The sequence below is a fragment of the Eschrichtius robustus genome, chromosome 13 (genome assembly GCF_028021215.1).
Source record: "Eschrichtius robustus isolate mEscRob2 chromosome 13, mEscRob2.pri, whole genome shotgun sequence".
Taxonomy (NCBI): Eukaryota; Metazoa; Chordata; class Mammalia; order Artiodactyla; family Eschrichtiidae; genus Eschrichtius; species Eschrichtius robustus.
The window spans coordinates 9,419,002-9,441,753 of NC_090836.1; the positions used below are offsets into that span (position 1 = coordinate 9,419,002).

At 41.2% G+C, this 22,752-nt stretch overlaps 1 long non-coding RNA gene across 1 annotated transcript; it reads left to right on the plus strand.

The window, feature by feature from the left end:
* The first annotated feature begins 7,591 nt into the window (after positions 1-7,591).
* LOC137775908 (uncharacterized) lies at positions 7,592-21,484 on the plus strand. Its single transcript, XR_011076083.1, has 4 exons — positions 7,592-7,662; positions 10,851-11,049; positions 12,019-12,097; positions 21,447-21,484. It is a non-coding gene; the product is annotated as an uncharacterized lncRNA (long non-coding RNA).
* Positions 21,485-22,752: the final 1,268 nt, after the last annotated feature.

Consider the following 22,752-nt stretch of genomic DNA (forward strand, 5'->3'; position numbering starts at 1 on the left):
GGCCAATACTGAATGATTCCACTTACATGAGGTATCTAAAGAAGCCAAACTCAGAGAAACAAAGTAAAATGGTAGTTGACAGGGGCTGGGAATAGGGAGAAATGGGAATTGTTGTACAATGGATATAGGGTTTCAGTTTTGCAACATGAAAAACTTCTAGAGATCTGTTGCACAATAATGTGAATATACTTAACACTATTGAACTGTACACTTAAAAACAGTTAAGTGACAAATTGTATGTTATGAGTTTTTTACTGCAATTAAAATTTCTAAAAATAGTTATAAGTTAATAATGGCTAAATGACAGTGATCGTGTACCAGACACAATTCAAACTATTTTCCAAATTCTAGGTACTTTACAAATATCATTTTAATCCTCATAACAATCCTAAATTATTATCACTGCATCCAGTTTACAGATGAGGAAACTGTGGCTCAAAGAATTTAAGTAACTTGCCCAAAGTCACAAAGCTAGTAAGAGGTTGAAGCAGTATTCAATCCAAGCAGTGTGGCTCAGAGTCAATTTCCATCTTTTCTCTATACAAGCTTATCTCTACTCATCATCTAAGTGTCAAGGGTAATTACTCATTACTCTGTTAGTTCAGGTTTAATTCCTTCCTTCCATCTCTGCCCCAACTATACTGAAAGGTTCAGACAGCAGGGGCCAGACTTGTACAACTTTATGACATGTTCCCTAATAGTACCTAGCTAGGCGCTTTGCCCATTATTGTTGGACCAAATGAGCTCAGACATTTTAACAGACATTGAAGCTTAGCAGAATCCCATCCATGTAAGATTTGAACCAGGAGATTTCATCCAGGTTCCTCACTGACCCAGTTCTAAATAGATGCTTCCTAGTAGATACATGTATATGTATAACTGAATCACTCTGCTGTACACCTGAAACTAACACAACATTGTTATACAACCATGCGCCAATATAAAATTTTTTAAAAATGTTTTTAAAATAAATACGTAGCTGCTTCTTTCCTGACACCAGATTGAGGTAGGTACCCCTGTGAGAGGCTGGAGAAGGTAAATGAAAGAACTTCAATTTCCCCAATCACATTTTGAGTTACATAGGGAAAAAGCAGGAAAAGGTTTGAGTGTCTTTTGCTGACCTCTCCAAGAGATTTAATAGAAATACACCATGGAATTTTATTCACCACTCTTTTCCTTACAAATGAACCTCCTCTTAACCACCCCAGCACTCATTTAGGTAAAGCAGAATGAAGGGTAAAGGGTGGATAAAGAATGAAAGCGCCCGTTATTAGATTTGATAAATGCTGAAGGCAATCTGAAACAAAGTCACCTCATCTTCTATATACAAATTTTCTTTTCTCTTTTGATCCCTGGAATTTCCTCCAAGCAGTATTGCCTCCTACCCTTTCCCTTTGAAAAGCACATTAAGAGACTCTCTCTTAAGAACATGAGGCTCACTGCTCTGTCAGGAAGAGTCTGAACTGATGGCTCCTCTCAGCAGTGCTCCAGTCCCATTGGCCACCTGACCTATCCCCCACTCCTCCCTTAGAGAATCACACCACCACCACTCCACCATCCCTACCTCCACCACTCCACCATCCCTACCATTGCCCAGACAATTCTGTTGAACCAACATTTAATTGAGCAAATATTAAGTGCCAGAAAATGTCCTGGGCGCACAGAGTTTAAAGGACCTTGTCTCCAAGAATCACACATCCTAATGGGGGGTGGAAAGGTTATAGAATATAATCTCAAAATAATTAATTCTCAGCACCCATTTTTTTTTAAGTCCTTTTAAAATTTTTTATTTTTTATTTTTTATTTTTTATTTTTTTGTAATTAACGTATTTATTCAATGAACTTATGGTTACCGGGGGGAGGGAGGAGGGGGATAGATTGGGAGTTTGGGATTGACATGTACACACTGCTATATTTAAAACAGATAACCAACAAGGACCTACTGTAAAAAAAAAAACAAAAAAACTATGAGGGATGTAATGTAGATGATAAATATAATTAACACTGCTGTATGTTATATACGAAAATTGTGTAGAGAGTAAATCCTAAGAGTTCTCATCATGAGGAAAAAATATCTCCTTTCTAATTTCTTTAGTTTTGTATCTATATAAGATGATGGATGTTCACTAAACTTATTGTGGTCATCATAAGTGAAGTCAGATCATTGTGCTGTACACCTTAATTAAACTTATACAGTGCTATATGTCAATTATATCTCAATAAAGTTAGAAGAAAAAAATAAAAATAAAATAACATATTTATTCAAACAAAAATGAACACAGTACATGATAAAAATTTCAAACAATGCTTAAAAGTATAAAATTGAAAAGGAAAAATACCTCTGCTTCCTAACCCTGAACCCATGATTAACATTTTCTTCTGTATATTTCTTTTTTTTTTTTTTTCATAGTAATCTTTTATTTATTTATTTATTATATTTATTTTTGGCTGTGTTGGGTCTTCGTTTCTGTGCGAGGGCTTCCTCTAGTTGCGGCAAGTGGGGGCCACTCTTCATCGCGGTGCCCGGGCCTCTTCACTATCGCGGCCTCTCTTGTTGCGGAGCACAGGCTCCAGACGCGCAGGCTCAGTAGTTGTGGCTCACGGGCCTAGTTGCTCCGTGGCATGTGGGATATTCCCAGACCAGGGCTCGAACCCGTGTCCCCTGCATTAGCAGGCAGATTCTAAACCACTGCGCCATCAGGGAAGCCCTGTATATTTCTTGAAAAAAAAATTTATGCATTATTCTTGCTGCCCAGTACTTAAGGAGGATTATAGTCCATTCACTTTATGAGATATTCTAAATTTTATTCTTGGATTCACACATTTAACATGTATTTGATTCTTACTTTATTCCAGACACTGCTTAGTTGCTTTTTTTTTTTAATAGAGTGAAAGATCCTTTAAGTTCTATAGTGCTTTACAATTTTCAAAAGTTTCACACTCATGATTTCATATAATCCCATAATAACCCTTTTTCCCCCCCTCTACGCCTATATTGTCCCTCTCCTCTTCCCTCTCCCCACTGGTAACCACTAGTTTGTTCTCTACATCTTCGAGTCTACTTCTTTTCTGTTATATTCACTAGTTTATTGTATTTTTTAGATGCCACATCTAAGTGACATCATACAGTATATGTCTTTCTCTGTCTGACTTATTTCACTTAGCATAATGCTCTCCAAGTCCATCCGTGTTACTGCAAATAGCAAAATTTCATTCTTTTTTATTGCTGAGTAGTATTCCACTTTATATACGTATACCACAACTTCTTTATCCATTTATCTGTTGCTTCTGTATCTTGGCAATTGTAAATAATGCTGCTATGAACATTGGAGTGCATGTATGTTTCTGAATTAGTGTTTTTGTTTCTTTCGGATATATACCCAGGAGTGAGTGGAATTGCTGTATCTTATGGTAGTTCTATTTTCAGTTTTTTGAGAAACCTCCATGCTGTTTTCCATAGTGGCTACATCAATTTACATTCCCACCAACAGTGTAGGAGGGTTCCCTTTTCTCCTTAGGGCCAGTTTTAACCATTTGAGCAAATTTTCTGATTAATAACCCAGCACCCTCCCTACTTTAATGCCTCCTAGAGTTCATTCATTTAATTTATACTGATGAATCATCTGTTCTTTGCAAAATTCTTTACTATCCCAAGGGCTCAAAGCTATGGATACAAATAAATGAAGTAAAAGATGTAATATGACAAGAGCCCTAAGAGAAGTACAGGGTATTCTGGTGATCCAGAGGAGACAGAGATTACACTCAACTAATGATGGCTCATTAAGTCAACAGTTGTTGAGCAACTCAATGAGTCAAGAACTATGCTAGACACTAGTGACATAAAGACATAAAGACCGTCCCTGACTCTGAAGGTATCCGTGGCTATTAGTTCAGAAAGCCTTCATAAAGGATGTTACATTTTAACTGGATCTTAAAAGATGGATAAGATCTCATCAGGGGAAATGATGGGTAAAACAGGAAGGATTATCAGGAAGAAGTAATAATCCAAGTAGATACACATAGCGGCAGAGATAGGAGAGTAGAGGACCCATTCAAGTAGCAGCAATTAGTCTAATTTGTCTTAAAGGGATGTTGCAGAAAACATAGGAATTTGAGACCATGGAGTGGAATGCCTACCTTAGAATAGTAGACCAAAGAGATTTGACTCACTGATAGATAACAGCCTGTTACTGAAGGCTTTTTAGTAGATTAAGCTGATGCAACTCATATTATATGAAGACAGGCAGTGAAAAAAAAATATAAAGGAAAGACGAGAAGAGGGGCATCACAATAGCACAGGCAAGACATTGAGTACCAAGAGTACTATATGATCAGCAAGTTATGTTTACATGGACGACGTGAGAAGTGAGGGTCCAGGGAGGGGAAAAGACGACTCCCAAGTTGTAAAGGGTGAATTATTCCAGTGACATACACGGGGGGTCAAACCAGGACCCAGTTTCTGAATGGTGTTAGGAGGAGAAGGGGTTGGTGAAGAGAGGATTTTCAGGTGGGGGCAAGATGAGTTTGGCTAGTGGAAATTGTGTTGCTTTAAGAGAATCTTGATGGAAATATCCCATAAGCAGCAGAAAACATGAGGCTGAAGTCCATGAGATTTTGGTTTATGATGGTGATTTTGCGTTATGCATAGAGATGTGTTATTCATCAGCTCTGAAGTGATGACTGTGACCAAACAGTAGATATGATTCCAAGACAGATGGGGAAAGAAAGGACTAGGAAGGAGCTTGGTCTAGGAAGTTCTTTTATTTAGGACAATGGAGGAAAAGCCAGCAAAGGAGACATAGAAGCAGAAAACCAGAGTGTTACACGGACACAGAAGACAAGGAAGGAGAGTATTTCAAGGAGATAGTAAACAGCATCAAATACAGCCAAGACAGGTCAAGAATAGAGGTGTTAAAAAAAAAAAGTTATTACAAAAAAATTAAAATAAAAATAAATAAATAAAATTGCCTTACAGTTTTTAAAAAAAAGAATAAAGAAAATTAAGGAAGAGGAGCAAAAAGATCAAGAGAAAGTGAGGTGGGGTTTTTTTTGGGGGGGGAGCAGTTATTTTGGGGTTTAGGTAAAGAGTGTTAAAAAACAAAACAACAAGCCCCAAAAGAGGTCGTTTATGCTAATCCCCACGTCACCAGACTGAGAGTTAATTAGCTTCAGCTCTCCTGGAAATGGAATCTTAAACCAGGCAGTCAGGATTCTCCTGATCAGCACTAGTTAAGAAATGTGCCTTTAAGTCCCTTGCCGTCTCCTGAAGGAAAGCAACCTTGCCACGACCAACCTGCTTTTTTGCCCAGTATAACTCTTTTGTTCCTGCTTCCTCCTGCCTATAAAAAGCCTTTCATTTTGTACAGGTCCTCGGAGCTCTTTTCTATCTGCTAGATTGAATGCTGCCCGATTCATGAATCGTTGAATAAAGCCAATAAGATCTTTGAAATTCACTTGGTTGAATTTTGTTTTTTAACAGTTGACAAGAGCATAGGCAGAGGGAAAGGAGAAAAAAGAAAGTAAGAGAATGAAAGTGTTAGACTGTAAAAGTGCTGGGGTAAATGATGGCACGGAGTTGCAAAAAATATGTGTAATTACCTATTTTTACTTTGGTTTTCTCCCATTAAAGTAAGCAGCTTTTAGGAAAGGACCAAGAACTGTTCATGTTTGCACCCCCAGACAGAGATTGCTTCTTACCCTTGATACGCATTCTTCTCTTCTCTCGCAGAGTAATAAAATCCCTGATGCTTAACGGGGCATATGACAGCCCAACATGAAGACTGCACTTCCCGGAGGATATAAGCAGAAGTAGTATTTGAAACCTCTAGGTTTTGTTCTTAAAGGGAAATGCATATCCTTCACTTCTACTTTTCTCCTTTCTGCTGTATGGGTGGTGGGTGTAGTGATGGTTCATCTTGAACCATCTGGATGAGGGCAACATCGTAGGGATGGCAGAGAAGATATAAAGGAAGGATCCTGCATTCTTCTCAAAGTTGCAGAACACAGCCATCTTACCAGGTCAGAGAAATAAACCTCTGTCCTGTTTAAAGCCTTGATAGTGTAGTGTGAGGTGGGATATACTGTCAGAGTACCCAAAGTATCCCAAACTAATCTGCATCCCAGCACATTGCATAGCTCCTATTAGCTGCTTCATAGAGTTGCAAGGAAAGGAGGGAAAAGATGTCTAAGGAGACATTTTAGATGTTGGCAGAACTCTAGGAAGTGAAGGCGGTTTTGCTTTAAGTGAGTCATGAACACACAGGTTTGGTTCCTTGTGTTTCCATCTCTTTGTACCAAATCAGGCTACAACAAAAATCTCCAATTTGATCTTGCTTCACTTTGCTATTAATTTAGTGAAAGGCTTTCTTATTATAAGTCTAGTCTTAAATGAGGCAAGGATTTCCTTCTTTGATGTATAGCCTTTTGTTCTGAGATGCGTGAGGTGTATAAATGTTTCAAAGGGCTTTCAAATCCAAATTTACTCTGATACCAATTCTGAGAGATTGGCAGAATGCATATTAATATCTTTCTACAAGTGAACACCCAGCATATTGTTGCCTCCATAAATAGTTAAATATTGAGTGCTAACCAAGGAGATAGCAATCCAAGATGGTAAGTGACTTGTTCAAGGTCACAGCTCTTTAGTGCAATGCCAAGAGGTAGAACCAAGACATCTAGAATTCATCTAATCGTAACAGACTTAGTGGACAGTAGCCTCTGTAGAACGTAAGCCATGTCGTCCAGAATAAGGTTTCTCTTGAAACACCGGGAAGTATCCAATTCCTCACTCTTTCTGTTTGAAACCCAAAATGTCTTGTGATTGGCATTTATTTCACCATCAGTTACGGGGAAATAAATACAAGCACATTTTCCTAATTTATTTTATATACCTAAGGTGGGAAATAGTGAAAGGCAAGGAAAATTCTAATTCATTTCCAAGTAACTATGATCAGTACTTTCTCAACTTATTCCAGTCTTTGCTTCCATGAAAAGCAGCCCTTCCCATCAGAGCAAGCACCTTGTTCATCTTCATTCTCTATCTGTAGCTGGAAGCACTACCAAGAGCATGTAAGCTTGCGTGTTCTCTTGCTTAAAGCCAAAACATATTTGACGGTTTAACCAATAAATATATCTTCTGAGAACTACAGCAAGAATCCATGGAATCTTAATCAGGGGGAAAATTCTGGGAGGAGAGCCAGACAGATATTTTGCCTTCCAGGCCCCTGTGACTTACGATTAAGGTGCCTCATCCGGATGGCCTCGTGTGGGCATTACTCAATATCAATGATAAGGAAAACTTGCTGTGTTTCCTCCAACCGCCCTGGCCAGCAAAGAGCCCCCACTATGCCCAGAGAAATCAATTCCTTTTTTTTTTTCTTTAATATCCTCAACCGTGCTCTTCATATGGTGAGGGATCAATAAAATAAGTACTCATTGAACGAATAAGCGAATAAATGAAGAAACTGACCTTTGCAAACCAGCTTTTTTTATATTCTCTGTTCTCAATTCAGTGGGCCATCCTATGACAGCCATTCTGTGTGATCCAGTGGGTGCTCCAAAACAAGAAGAGTGTGTGTAACACAAGCCCAAAGATCCAGGAAGCCAGAAAAAAGTCCAGGAAATTCTGAAATGTATCCTGCTTTTCCATGCAAGAAAGTACAGGTGGGTGATATGGATAGGGATGAGGAGCCTGGGATCAAGCAGAATTCCAAAGTCACGAGTCAAGCCGCGTTTTCGATGAAATCTGCAGGAATTTTGCCCTGCCTGCGCTTTCTGTTTTTAGCTAGTTAGGGAAATTTAATGGAAAATGGAGCAGCATTGTGCCCCTGGGACTCTGGCTAGTGACTAAGCATCCTAGGGGTCTGTTTACAGAGGTTTTGTCTTAACCCTAGAAAAGCAAAAATAAGGCTGGAGTATCTTACCCTTTAATCAGCATGGATAGTAACCTGAGCAGGCAGAATGTGTGTTCAAGCTTCCTGAACGCACCATGCATAGAAATCAGATGGGAAAACTACCCAGTTTCTGATCTGTGAATCAGTGTTACATGGCAATACCGACAGCTCCTGCGTTTATATAGAATTTGACAAGTCACAGAACAGTTCCCACGCATTATCTTATTTGAGTATCACAACAGCTTTGTGCTGAGTGTTATTCCAATTTTATTGAATATCTTCAGGACTTGATACTCGTCCTTCAGAGGTAAGAAAAATCGGTCAATCCATGCTTCCTTTTAAGGAACAGATATTGGCTCCTCTGTCTCAATTGATGCCAACTTCATGCCCTAAAAAACAGCAACCAAAACCTAAATAACAGGGAGTGAAAAGGAAAGTTCTTGCAGTCCTGATAAAGGCAACTATCCAGGCCATCCAACCTTAATTTTTATAATTACTACATGAAACCAAACCATCCTGCAGTTGTCATAGTGGGCTGCCCATCTGTAAAACTTGACAGACCCGGAGGGTTTTAGAACAGAAATAAACTCAGCGATTTATGGCCCAATACCTTCATTTTAGTGAGGAGGAAGTGGAGGTTCAGAAAGATTAGGTAAGATTGTCTGGCTTCCAGTTGCAACACCGCCTCTTGGCAAATTCCTTAACATAGCTATGCCTCAGTTTTCCCATATGTAATATGGGAATAACAATACCTATCTCATGGGGTTGTGTGAGAATTAGGATAGTGCCTATACTTAGTAAGTACTGAATATTTAGTAAGTACTAAAAAAATACTGTAGCCAGTACTACAATCATCATCATCTACCAAGCGCACATAGAAAAGTTGGGACTAAAATCTGATTCTAAATCCAGTGTTCTTTCCACCACAGGACATTATCTAATTCTGTGGGAGGAGCTCTTCTGCCCCCTTTGAGGTGCCAAAGGCATTAAAAGTAAATTCTTGTTTTCCACATCTAAATGCATAGTAGAAACTGGATTCAGAGAAAATGGATTCAGAGGCAATGGGCATCTAAGAAATTTGGTATTAGATAGATATCCACCATCACCTCAAAGAAAGGCACAACTAGTTATCTGGAACCTGTATTTGGATGGAGAGTTTCAGACAAACAAGCTACAGAAATATAAAACATGGTAACTTCAGTAATAGGGTCAAAGAATATATAATTCTCCCTCCTCATTTCTAGTGGCTGATTTCCCTTGTCCTTTATGTGAAGAGGAAGTGGGAGGGAGTATTTTTTAAAAATCAGAAAGTCTGATATTCAAGAGTTATTGCAGACCAAAAAAATAAATAAATAAACTTACCCATGGGTTAGAGGGAAGGGAGAGAGGCACAGGCAGAGCCCAGAGGGGTTTTAAGGCAAGGAAGCCACTCTCTACGACACTATAATGGTGGACATGTGTCATTATAAATTTGTCCAAATCCATAGAACGTACAACACCAAGAGTGAACCCTAATATAGACTGTGGACTTTGGATGATGGTGTGTCAATGTAGGTTCATCAGTTATAACAAATGTACTGCTCTGGTAGGAGGTGTTGATCACAGGGCAGGCTATGCATATGCAGGAGTAGGGGGTTATGGGAAATTCTGTGCCTTTTGCTCAGTATTGCTGTGAACCTAAAACTGCTTTAAACAATAAAGTCTATTTACAGAGAAAGACAAATACTGTATGATATCACTCATAGGGGAAATCTAAAAAAAACACAACAAACTAGTGCATATAACAGAAAAGATGCAGACTCACAGATGTAGAGGACAAACTAGTGGTTACCAGTGGGGAGAGGGTGTGGGGAGAGGCAACCAGGGGTAAGGGGGAAGAAAGGGTTATTATGGCCTTATATGAAATCATGTGTGTGAAACTTTTGAAAATTGTAAAGCACTATAGCATTTAAAGAATCTTTCATTCAATAGAAATTTTTAAAATTTTTTTAAAAATAAAGTCTATTTAAATAAATAAGCAAACTTACTTGTCAAAGTACAGAACGGGCTGATTCCATCCCAAGGTCAAATGTCCCTGGAATAATACATGTAACAAGATACAGTTGTTTCACTTCAAGGGAGCCAGAGCAGTTAGACCCATTACTAGAGAGAGTCTCATCAGAGGGGAAACCAGTCACGGCACTCCAGAAATAACTCTGCTACAGGCGCATGTGGAATAGAGTCACAGAATGTTAGACTATAAGAACCTAGAGAAGAAGGTCTGTCTAAATCCTCTTTCTGTTCCCCAGAGCCTAGCCATAGGCCTGGAACAGCGTAGGTTTTCAAAGCTTGAGAAAGAACAGGGAGAAACTCTCTGGGACAGAATATTCATGAGATTAATATTGGTGTGATCGTAAGACCCCATCTGTCCGCTGTGGCACTGGGGTCCCCTATGACTAGATGGTCCAAGAGAATGAAATCAGATCCTGGAGCCTCCTGATCACATCTTCGCTTTAACAGATCCCAGTCACCCCCACCTGCCCCGTGAAGTACAGGGCCTTGGTTTCCACAGTGCTGGCAGAGGAGCCCTTCCCCACATCCTGGGACTGCAAGAGGTAGCAGGATAAAGGTCACATTTCCACCTGTCCTCTGATACTCTCCTGAAGAGCAGAGTATCACCGAGGCCAGAGCCCCAAGGGCACAATGCTGCTGCTGTAATCCTACTAAAGCCCATGAAGGACATCTTAAAATCTTACTGGAAGTAGAGGAAGAGCCCTAGACTCCTAAAACAGTATTCAAAAGACGAATTTACTTGTAAGTTTTTCTGTCGTTATTTTTTCCACCTCCTTATCCATTGGATTCCCAAGCAGGCTGTTGGTCGTGCTCCCAGTTATGCTCAATCAGGATTGCCTTTCCACCTGTATTCCTCACTGGAGTTAACTCAAGGCTGTTCTGACTGCTTCTCTTTGGATTTCTCAGTGGGTTCTTTCCTGGATTCTTCACTAAATGGTTCAAATGACTCTTCAGTGAATTCCTAACTGAAATCCTGTTCCCAAACGTCACTGAATTCTCCACCGGTGTGTCTCAATCTGTGGGCATTGTTTCATGCAGAAGACATTAAATAAAAGGCAGTCGAGCAAATACAAGCAAGAGACCGAACGTTTCAGCAAAGTCTACGGTAAGTCTCTCTCCCACTTCCCTCACTCTGAGACAGGAGCAGAGGGCATGTCCGTGGCTCTCCACCATCTGGAAATGCTCTCTGCGCTGTCCAGTACCTTAGCCATTAGTCACAGGTGGCTATTGAGTGCTTGCATTTTTAATTTTATTTAATTTTAATTATTTTAATTTATATAGTTATCTACTGCTCGCAGCTACCATACAGGACAGTACAGCCTTTGCTGCATTGCTTGTGTGACAGAGAGACTTAATTCTTCTCAGTTAAGGAACTGATGCCTTTTCCCTGCTACTTGTCCAGTCTAATTTCCCTTGTCAAGAATGAGAATTTCCTCAGAAAAAAAATTTGGAAATAACTTGAGAGGTTTGGACTTCACTAGCACAAACACACTCTGAATCACTCCCATAAAGCCATTCTTATGGTCCTGCTCTATCCAGTGACCAACCTGATTGCCATTGTCCAATTTATCCTTATTATTGTTGATATTAAAAAGAACACTGTGGAAGTGCTCATGCCTAGTACTAGAACAGAACATTTAACTTTGTTCTGTTTCCAGATACTCTCACCTTGCCATCTCATTTAGACAAACTACCATTCATTAAAAACTATTAAGAGTGGCAGAGGAGGGACGCAAGTGAGATGTCCGAGGAAACTCAAGAAGAATGGGCGAGACTCGTTAGTAAAATTCCCACAACAGCTTTACCTACATCACAGCTGGGTCCGGCTCGAAGCTCTCCTTCACCGTCCAAGGCCAAAAGCCAGAGACTTTCACACGCAAGAGTCAGGAACTCACCAACAACCAGAATAAATTTAGGACTTGGACTCCAGCCCTGATTTTACCACTTACTATGACCCTAAACTCATTTCCGCAGAGGAAAAGAAGCCTCATGATACTGTCCCCCTTAAGAACTGTTATGCTGATCTCTAGAAAAAAAGATGCAAATGTTACTTTTCATTATTATTATTTTTCAGGGCTCCAAACAGCCTTAGTTTGGAAGGCAAAAAAATCCTCACAGCTTCCCCTACTGCAGCTTTGATGACAGATTCAACGGTAATGTTTTTTACCCCACTCTCTTCTTCCAAGACTTTTTCTTTGTAACTCACCCAACGTGGTCCTGGCAGGCTTTGTTTAATGAGTCTGTGTCCAATACATTACAGATGCTCAAAAAACATTTCTTTTAGGAATGAAATAATTAACACGGTGGGAAACAAATCAAAATTTGAGCCAGACCCAGGTGAGGTGGGATTCATGGAGATTTCCTTAAGGCCAGTGAGAAAGCTAGCAACCAGGAAACTGGGCTGTGCCTGGGATTTCCTGTGAACTTGATTCAAACACTTTGGAAATAAATACCAAGTGTTACTGAAATGTTTAAAGTTGGTAGTAAGCTGACTAGCAGAGGGAACAGTGAGTGGGAAGGCAGAGTTTGCAGGGCCCAGAGGAGCTGAGTTACTTGGGGTTGGCACTGGACTCCCTTGGAGCAGAAGCAGCAGGCGTAAGACGGCCAAGGTCGCCCTCCTCATGGTGGGTCTCGGTGGGGAAAAAAGTACTGGGAACCAAAGCGGGGAAGTACACAGACGTCAGCTGTGCTAAGGTAAGGCAAAACCCAGGCCCGGGCCATTCCCCCACTTTCCAGTCTCCTTACGGTAGAAAGAGAATTGATAGACGATCCACTAAAATTCACTGGGCCGGTCACCAGGGGCTGAATGAGTGGGAGTCATTGGATATAAGGGACCAAATCAAAGATTTCAAAGCAAGTCAAGGATAACAAAAAGTGTTGACTGAAAGAAAAACACACAACCTAAAAGTTGCAAGTTGAGTTTTATTTGGGGATCTTCCTGAGGACTATAGCCCAGAAGACAGCCTCTCAGATAGCTCTGAGGAACTGCTCCGAAGAGGAAAGGAAGGAGCCAGGATATATATGAATTTTTCGCTGGGGAAAAAACCCCACAAAACTTGTAATTGAGCATCAGAAGAGTACTGCTGATCACAAAGAACAGACATCTCAAGTTAATGACATTAGTGCTTTTCTCTGTATGAGAAGATGCAAGAATCTTGGGGTCATTGAAATTATTCCGCAGAGATGCATCCTAACTATCACAGGCCAGTATATCCAAAGAAGAGAATGCTTCCTGTTTTTTTCCAACCTGAATTCCCCTCAGGGTGCGTTATCCTGAGCGACTGCAGCGACTGGCTGATGGCTTGATCCTTATAGAACTGGAATGGCGAGCAACGTTCCTTTGTTTACAAAAGGCAAAAGGGGACAGTTATTAGAATCATTAAATGCAGCTGTCACTTTCAAGTAAAAATGTATGCAATATGAAGTATCAACACCTACTGGGAATTGAGCAGAGATAACCAGTTTAGTAAATCAATGGGAGGATTTGTAAGAAACGCTAGTATAAAGCATCAGAGATCAATCCAAATCATTATGACGGCGTCCTCTTACTTGAAATAATCAGAATAAATAAAGCTAAAAGAACAAGGGAACTCAGAAAAAACCCACAGATATGGAAAAACATGAAATATATTCTGTAACTGCAAAGTATACTCTGGAAACATATGAGTGTTAGCAAAATCCAACTAGCTGTTTAAGTTATGTTTTGGCTTTAAAATTAGTTTTCCTCCATTGAAGAAATAATTTGAGGGATGGGGAAGGGGGAGATGAGAGGAAGATTGGAATTCAGTAAAATCTATTAGAAGGAAAGGAAGAAGGTAAAAGGGAAAATCAGTGATAAGCTAGATCTCAGGGGCAAGATAAGAGGATGAAAAGAAGTTACCGAGTTTGAAGAAACTCAGAGAAGTAACAGGACAAAGGAAGTCTTCACGTGTCCCTCTGCGACCCAGGCAGGATGCGGGAGCTAAGGCACAGAGAGGTTAAGTAACATCCAGAAACACGGAGCTAGTTAATGGCAATTTCAAGGGCTGGTGAAACATCCAGAACAACTTGGTTGTGTATTGTTTTGATAACGATTTCAATCCAGTTGTTCATGACTTAAGTGGTTTCAATCCCCTTGTTTATGGCAAAGACAAAAAAAAAAAAGGAGTTGATTTTAGGAGTAAAGTTGTTTTGCTGTAAGAGTGAAGTAAGCTGTATCAGGATGTCACCATCTCATCTGTTCTTGATAAGCACTCAGGCTCAGCTGCTAAGGGGCTGCCCTGGAGGCTTATCAATAAAAACAGATGAAGCAACTAAGAGGAGGGGACATTTAGGCTATAAATACCCAGAGTTTGTGAGGACTACGTGAGAGTTTCCATCTTGGCAAAGCTACCCTTTGCTGATCTAGTCTCCAAAGACCTTGGTGCTTTAGCTCCTGCCTTGGTGAAGGTGACCCTTTTACTGGCAGTGGCCAAAGCCAAGCAGCAGCCTGAGAAGAAGCTCACCTTGGCCACCAACACCCATGTGCCCTCATTCTCTAGCAACTGCTCTAACAACATGGGACTTTTCACTTGCGTTTCACCACTGCTGGACACCAGCTTGTGGTCGGTTAAGCCAACTCTCCCGAAAACCAACCTCATTAAAAAATGTACACCTCATATGAATGCAGACTTTATTTCTGTCCCCTCCCTTTACCTGGGAACAATAGTGTAATTAATCTATCATTTGTTAGGAGTATGTCATTTCTTTATTGGCTTATTGAGACGTTAGCCTATATGCTATAGGCTTGTGAAATTATTGTAATCCCTGCCGTGAACCTGTGCTCAATTAACTATTGGCAAAGACCATTTCAGTCTGAGCATAATTTACCGCTCTCCAGAACAAAACATATGTCAACAGATGGATTCATCAAAAGCTGATTCACAGCATATAAACAAGACCCGAGCCTAGCTCTCAACCTTCCAACAATTTTTCTTTACCCCAAATTCTTCCAGCCAGTACTAAGGGGTCTTTTTTTGTTTTGAAGTGCTTGTTCTGACCGCAATAAATTTATTTCCATCCAGTTTTCATTTGTTAAAGATGAAGACAACATATTCATTTAAAGGCAGAGCTATGAAATTTAAGCTCATACAGAATCAGTACTAAGGGGTCTTAATGATGAATTTTCAAGAAAGAAAGAAGAAAAGCCTCACATAAACAAGCACACGACGCTGCTGATAAGAAGCAAGTCAGGGTCTTTGATCACTCTCCATTCTGTTTCCACAAATGCAGCAGAGAGCAGGAGCGAGGAAAAGGAAGTGGAAGAAATGTCAGGATTGCGGGCTTGTTCCAGGGTCCTGGGCCAGGAGCCTTCAGGAACATCAGCTTCCTAAACTGAGCCAGGCTAGATGCTGCCGTGTGGAATTAAAAAAAAAAAAAAAAGAGGAGAAAGACTTCAGGAGAAGAGGATGTCAGGGTCAAGTGAGAACTAGGTGATTCCCTGAAAAAGCAACCATGACGTAAAATGCATGCGACCTGAAACTGGAAAGCACATTTAAATAACAAGAGCTTCTGGATGTTATCGGCCACATGCACCACACCTGGGTCATTAGGAAAGCAGGCTTGGAATGGATGATGGAAAGCTGAGAAAATCAACCCCTGCTCCCACAGATTATACTGTTCACTGCATGCCCCAAGCCTCTTGGGAAAAATTGGTACCTCATCATGGTTTTCACGGCCCAGGTCTCACCTGACAGGCCCTTTGCTCCTGGACCTTGGCTCAGAGGCTCAGAACCCTCCACAAGGGCTCCAGGAGAGACTTGCAATCCTTCCTTTAGGTTTTGCACAGCGACAGAGCACTCCCACCAGTTAAGGGAATCCGGGCAGTCAGCGTGGCCCTGGCCTCCTGTTCCAGCTGCCTCACCGAGCCCCTCAGTCCGCCTCTCCTCCTGTTCCTTCAGCTGTTCCACGCTGAGCTGAAGCACTCCCCAAGGGGTTCCCAAGCCTCTCCTGGTGTAACCTGAGCCTGGGCTGCTCGCTTAGCACCTGCTGGTCACAGAGCCAGCCCCTGAGAGCAGCATGTAGCTCAGCTCTGGGCCCTGGGCCTCACCTCCCCAGGTCCCCTGTGCCCCCTTCCCTTTGTCTAAGGTCTAAACATCAGTCGAGTCTCAAGAAGCTGTTTCCAACCAGTCAAACCCAGACTCTGTTCTTCCTAGAGATCCTGGGGTTGGCATCATGAATTTGGCCCTTAGCTTGTCATTTATCTTTTTTTATTGTTGTTATGTGTTTCTTTCTAAGACTAAATTCATAATCTCTATCAGGGAAGGGCCACACTGTTACCCCTGTTTGTATGTCCAGGGCAATAAAGAATATATTGATGATGATAATGAGAAGGAGGAGAAGGTGGCGGAAGAGGAAGAAGATGTGTTCCTTAGGATTTCTGGATACATTCCCACACCGCCGCCTGAGTCAGGCAGTGTCCTAAGTACCAAAGAGACAAGATTCTCCTCTTTATCCTCAATGAGCTTCTGATCAAAAGGGCAAGACTAATGTGTGGAAGAGGAGGAAAGCACTTTAAGCAAGGACAGGCTAGGATATGAGATCCTGCATGGTCTTCCATTCATTTGTTCAACAGAAAGCACCTGTGCGCCACAGTCCGGGCCCTGTGGTAAGCGTCGAGCATACAGTGGTGCGTAAGACATGATCACTGCCACTAGGGAGTTTACAGTCTAGAGGGGAAGAGAGCAAGCAGGCAGCAAATTGCAGTGCCGTTTGTTGAAGGGGGAGTGTGCACAAGGGACACCCTCTCGGATCTTGGAAGGATGCAAGGAAGGCATGAAGTCACGGCAGCCCAAGGATGAGTGTTGCCCTGTGAAGGGGGTGGGTGTTGTAGGGAGAAGTTCCTGGTAGAAGAAAAAGAAGGAAATCCTTCTTTCTCAGTCTTTTTTCTAGAACTGTCATCTCTCCCATGCAGTTCAGGGATAAAATAGAATTTAAGTTCATGAAGGAATGGCAGAGAAGACAGAGAAAATAAAAGAATTTTTAAATTGTGCTTTGAGGTTGCATTGGCAATACACCATCCTGATTTTAAAAGCCACATGGGCAACAACTATAATAGAATAATCTGTAATGGGGGCGGGGAGGGGAGGAGGGAAGCAAATGCAAAACAATATATACAATTTGCCTATAACTGAATAAAAAGAAAAAAGCAGGGCATAATAGACACCTATGAAAGGCTGTGAAGGAAATGCTACCAAATTACCTCTTGTGTGATTCTACGTGTATAATAAGATTTTGGATATTTCTCATTTATTTTAATAATAATAATTTCATTGAGTGAGCATGATTCGCTTTTATTATAAGGGGTAAATTATTTTTTAAAGAAAATATAAATGCTGCCATCCTTTTTACATGTTCTGACATGTATATTAACTCATTTAACAAATACATATTGAGTGTCAGACATTGTTCTGAGTATTAGTAGAACATGAAATAGGCTTAGTTCCTGACATCATGGTGAAGAGAGACATCAATAAATAAGCAAGTAAATATAAATAAGCTGGATGAGATTAATAGTGTGGAAAAAAAATCATCGAGGAAGGGTTACAGATAGTGCTGGGGTGGCAAAAGTCTGGAGGAAGTTAGTGGCTATGCTATTTTACATAGGGCTCTGAGAAAGTCTCCCTGAGAAAGGCTTTTAACAGAGTGAGGGAGACAGCTATATGCTATCTGGAGAAAGAGTGTTCTCGGCTGCAGGAACATTAAGCGCAAAGGCCCTGAGGTGACATGGGAACGGGCTTGGTTAATTTTCTTCACACACTGTTGCCTGGTCTTCTCCCAATATAGTATGAGTAAAATTAAGAGCCACCAGAGAGAAATTTTCAAAACATAGATATATATACCAGACTTAATTTATTCAACAAATATTCATTGAGTGCCTGTAAGATACCAAGCACTGTTCTAGGTGCGAGGGACCAAGCAAAGTCCAAAACAAAGTTCCTGGCCGTAATGAAGCATGACCTTGTGGAGGAAGCAACTGACAAGTTAAAGAAGTAAAATATATATACACTTCATACACCATACAGTACAAGTGGTAAGACGGAAAGCAAGGCAGAAAATAGAGACAGGGCTCTGTGTGTTGGGGGAAGAGCCACAGACCTAGATGGATTCTGAAAGGGACATAGACAAGTCAAAAAGATGAAGGGACACATAGCTAATTTTCCTATTCAGGAATTGGTGCTTCAATATGGCTTTATAGTGATGAATAAAGATCATAATTTCAAAACAGCAACAACATTCTTCAAATCAATTTAAGACCATGTTCTGTGTTATCCCCTCATTTTTCACAGAGCAACTGGCATGGACTTGAGGAATGTCACTGCTTAAGTTTAGCTTAAGCAAAACAGAATTAAGGAATCAAGTCTGCTAGAATAACAGCTAACATGTATTGAACACTTTACAGTGCCAATCACTGTTCCAAGGGCTAGATATAAGTATATTTAATCTATATAAACAAAACATATTTATCTGCACAGCAGTTCTGTGAAGTGGTTACTATTATTCCCAATGTATGAACACAATGAATGAACAAAATGAAAAGTTAAACTACTTGTTTCAGGCCACACAGTTAGTGAGTGGCTGAGCCTGGAACACAAATCCATGGTACCTGCCATCCAGGGGCAAGCTTGAACCACTGTAACATACGTACTGCTTCCATGGCCAGAACAAAGGAAACCCATACATAATGGATCTCCCAGTAAAATAGGGATGACTTAGAATCACACAGTGTTAGGTCTTGAAATTAATTCAGAAATCTTGTCACACACCCTGATCTTAGAGACCCAGAAGGAATGACCCAAACCCAGATGTCAAGTGTTCAAATTCCCAAGCTGTCCTTTCTTCAGTATAATGTGTTTGTGTTAGCTGTTGTTTGTGGCTGTATATCTAGATCTATAAATCACACCTTTGCTTAAAGAGCACTAATAAACAAAATTCCCAGCAGGGTGTGCCTGGCCTTTAGGACTTAGGAAGCCAGATTTCTATAGAATGCATACTCACATAGACCCATACGTGTTACTGTTCTAATCTGGTGGACTGTTCTGATACCGTGGATGGTGTCATTCCTCACAAAGATCCTGTCGTCCATGCCATTTGTGGCAGGAATCATCCCCATCTGACACTTTTTCAAGTACAGATTTCCACTGGCTCACCACTAGCTCTTGCTGGTAGCACATTCCTTGGTTTGGTAAATCTCCATACTGCTTCTAGTCAAGACGGTAATGACGAAACCATTAATATTGATAGTGCTCTACAGTTTGGTTCAGTAGTAACAAGTCCTACTTGACAAAATGATAGTCATTCCTGAGGCTGGAAGCAGGGAAATACAACAGTAAACACTGCTTATCCTTTTTTCTCCCCCCAACAAACATTTATCAGGCACTTACGTGCAAAATTAAGAAGAAAGAGTAATCTCTCCTCTTACCCTCTCCCATCCTCATTGGAGAGGAGAACTGGGAAGGGAAGAGCATAGGGCCCTAGGCCTCGATTTTGCAATCTAGTTTAGCAGGCAGATACCTTATCGAAGCAAGTAAACAAGGAAAAGAACAATGCTGAGAGTTTAGAAGGACAAGTGATTGAAATCAGGGATTGAGAAATTTGTATCGGAGACCGTAGCATTTGGTATGAATGTTGGCGATTGGGAAATTAGAGTAGGGAAAGGACACTCTGAACCTGAAGCCCTGTTGCACCAGACGTTAATGTCAACCACCAAGAAAAGATAAGCAAGTAGCCTTTGGGTGGGAGGTGGTCCGCTGACGAGAGGTTTTACCCGAAGGGATTCCACCGAAAGGATAAGAAGTCCTTATTCTTCCTTGAGGTCATAAGACAGGACTCCTTTATTGTAATTGCTCCCATTTATAGAGAAAGGAAAAGGTCCATTCTGGGTCTCCTGTCCACAGTAATGAAATGAGATTTCCTTTATCACTGCTGACTCCAGGTCCACCCCTCCCCCACCCCAAAATCCTCGCTCATCGATCTTTCACTGAGCACCTAGTAATGCCTCCTAGGATGCTGAACAATGCTCAGAAAAAGATGAAAATTACACGAGTTCTCCCTGTCAGGATTTCAGAGACTCACGAAAGAGAGAGGCATACAAAGAAATAATGGCACCTAAGATAAGACTAGTGAGAATGCAGGTCTGAATAAAATCCAAGGAGATAAAGTATAAAAGTTCAGGAACTGTGGCGTTGGGGGAAGGAAGATCTTGAGAAGAGCCTGGCCTGAGACACCTTACAGGGCATTTGCCAGTAAGGGGTGGAATAAATGTTGAAGAGTGATGGAGGGAACGCTTGAACCAGATTAAAGGCCAAGTGGGTTTTTTTTTTTTTTTTTTTTTTAAACAGAGGGAACCACTATTTTTTTTTTTTTAATTTTTATTTATTTATTTATTTATTATTTATGGCTGTGTTGGGTCCTCGCTTCTGTGCGAGGGCCCCCTCTAGTTGTGGCAAGTGGGGGCCACTCTTCATCGCGGTGCGCAGGCCTCTCACTATCGCGGCCTCTCCCGTTGCGGAGCACAGGCTCCAGACGCGCAGGCTCAGCAATTGTGGCCCACGGGCCTAGTCGCTCCGCGGCGTATGGGATCCTCCCAGACCAGGGCTCGAACCCGCGTCCCCTGCATTGGCAGGCAGACTCTCAACCACTGCGCCACCAGGGAAGCCCGGCCAAGTGGGTTTAAAACAAAGTGGTGAGTTTGGTGAGTAGAGTGCATACATTTCAGGACTGGAGACTTGCTCGGAAGCCAGAGATGAAGGGCCCTGAGTGTCATGTTAGGGAGCCTGGGCTCCACCCTGTAACTCAGTGGGCAAATACCCCTCGCTTCATATCCACAGGGTGACTTGCTGAAAATAGGAATTTCTGCGCCCTACTTCAGAGTGTAGGACCTAGGAATCTACATTTTTAACCGCCTCTCCAGGTGATTCTTAAATAAATTGTGATAACAGTGGCCAGAGTAAGGGGATCTTTGAAAAATTTTAAGCATGGAAGAAAAGTAAACAAGTTGACATTTAAAAAATATTACATATGTTCATACTATATATGTGTGTGTGTGTGTGTTTCATATCTAACCTTTGTACTAGTTCAAAACTATTTTCCATGTGTGGGCATCTCATTTTCCCCATTAGGAGAGAAAGACCATGCTTACCTCAACGTGCCTCATCAACTAATTACTCCTCCTCTGACCACAGCCAGCGGTGCTTCAGGGTCTTCAAACATAGGTGGCAGGAGTCCCCACGCAGGGGAAAGGCCACACCTAAGACCTCCTTTCGAGATCCATACTGGCCCCAGCATCTTCAGCACCTCATCCAATGTTGCAGTGTTGAAGGGCTGCTACCTTATCTGCCATAAGTCTGATATATCTAATCATGGCACTACCCCTCCTTAATGGCTTTGCATTGTCCACAGGAAATAAGGCCAAGTGCCAAGGTAAAGCATTAAAAAATATCTCAATCCAGTCCCTACCTACTTTTCCCAATTTATTTCTTACAGATATCGCTGGTGCACTTGAGGGACCAACCACATGGAACCACTTATCATTCCGAGGTATGTGACATACATTTCCATCTCTGTACCTTTGCACATGCTGTGTTTTCTGTGAAATACCGACTGTCCTGACTCCACATTAGTGCCTGCCTGGGAAACTCCTACTCATGCTTCAAGATCCAGCTTAGATGTCACCTCCTCTGTGAAGCCTTCCTTGATTCCCTCTGAGAGAAATACTTTAATTACTCCACCTCCTTCAGTTATTATCTGGCTGTTTTGATTCTGGCAAAGAAGAGTCGTAACAGCTCCTTTCTCTGTCACCTATCCTGTCTCTTGCAGCCCTTCATATATTTAGCATATTTCGTTAATACTAAATTACAAAAATAACAACCACATAAATGACAAGTTAATAGAATTTTTCTCCCAACTGATTGAGCGATTTCCAATGGGATATGGTGTTCTTGTTTGCCTTTGTTTTAATATTTGCAGAGTAGAAGCTCTACTCAACAAGTTTTAAAATTTCTTTCTTCCTCTCATTCTTTCCTTTTTCCTTCACTACTGTTTATGCTCTTGAACTCTTGTTTGCAGAAACATCATTATATTTCTTCCCAAAGAATACTATGACAAAGTACCACGAACTGGGTGGCTTAGAACAACAGAAGTTTATTCTCTCACAGTTCTGGAAGCCGAGGTCCAAAATAAGTGTCCGTGGGGCTGTGCTCTCTGTGGCGGTTCTAGAGGGAGAATCCTTCCTTGCTTCTTCCTGCTTCTGGGGGCTCCAGGGACCCCTTGGCTTGTGGCAGCATCACTCCAGTCTCTGCCTCATCTTCATATGGTCTTCTCCCTTTGAGGTCCTTACCTTAATTACACCTACAATGGCCCTTTTATCAAATAAGTCCACGTTCCAGAGTCCAGAGATTAGGACGTAGGCGTATCTTTTGGGGCGCTACCATTCAGCCCACAACAGTGATCTTCGTGCTTATAAACTATGTGTCGATAGTGTTTTCATTATGTCACAAACGCTAATAAAATGTTTTTGACATTTTGGCGTAATTTAGGAAGTGCCTAGGACACAATCTCACCAAGTGCCATTCTTATAGATGACAGAAGGTGATATAGCAGGAAAATTGGATAATTGATCATTCATTCAGATTTGCTTTGGATGTTAACATAACTTACACTCTTGACCTAGGAAACCACTAAAAGAGCGGCTGACTTCAACTATCTTTAAAAATGCTTGGTTGCAACCAATTAGTCTCCTTCCCCTGATAGATTACCTTGTCCTCTTTGGTGAATTTGAACAGTGTAATAG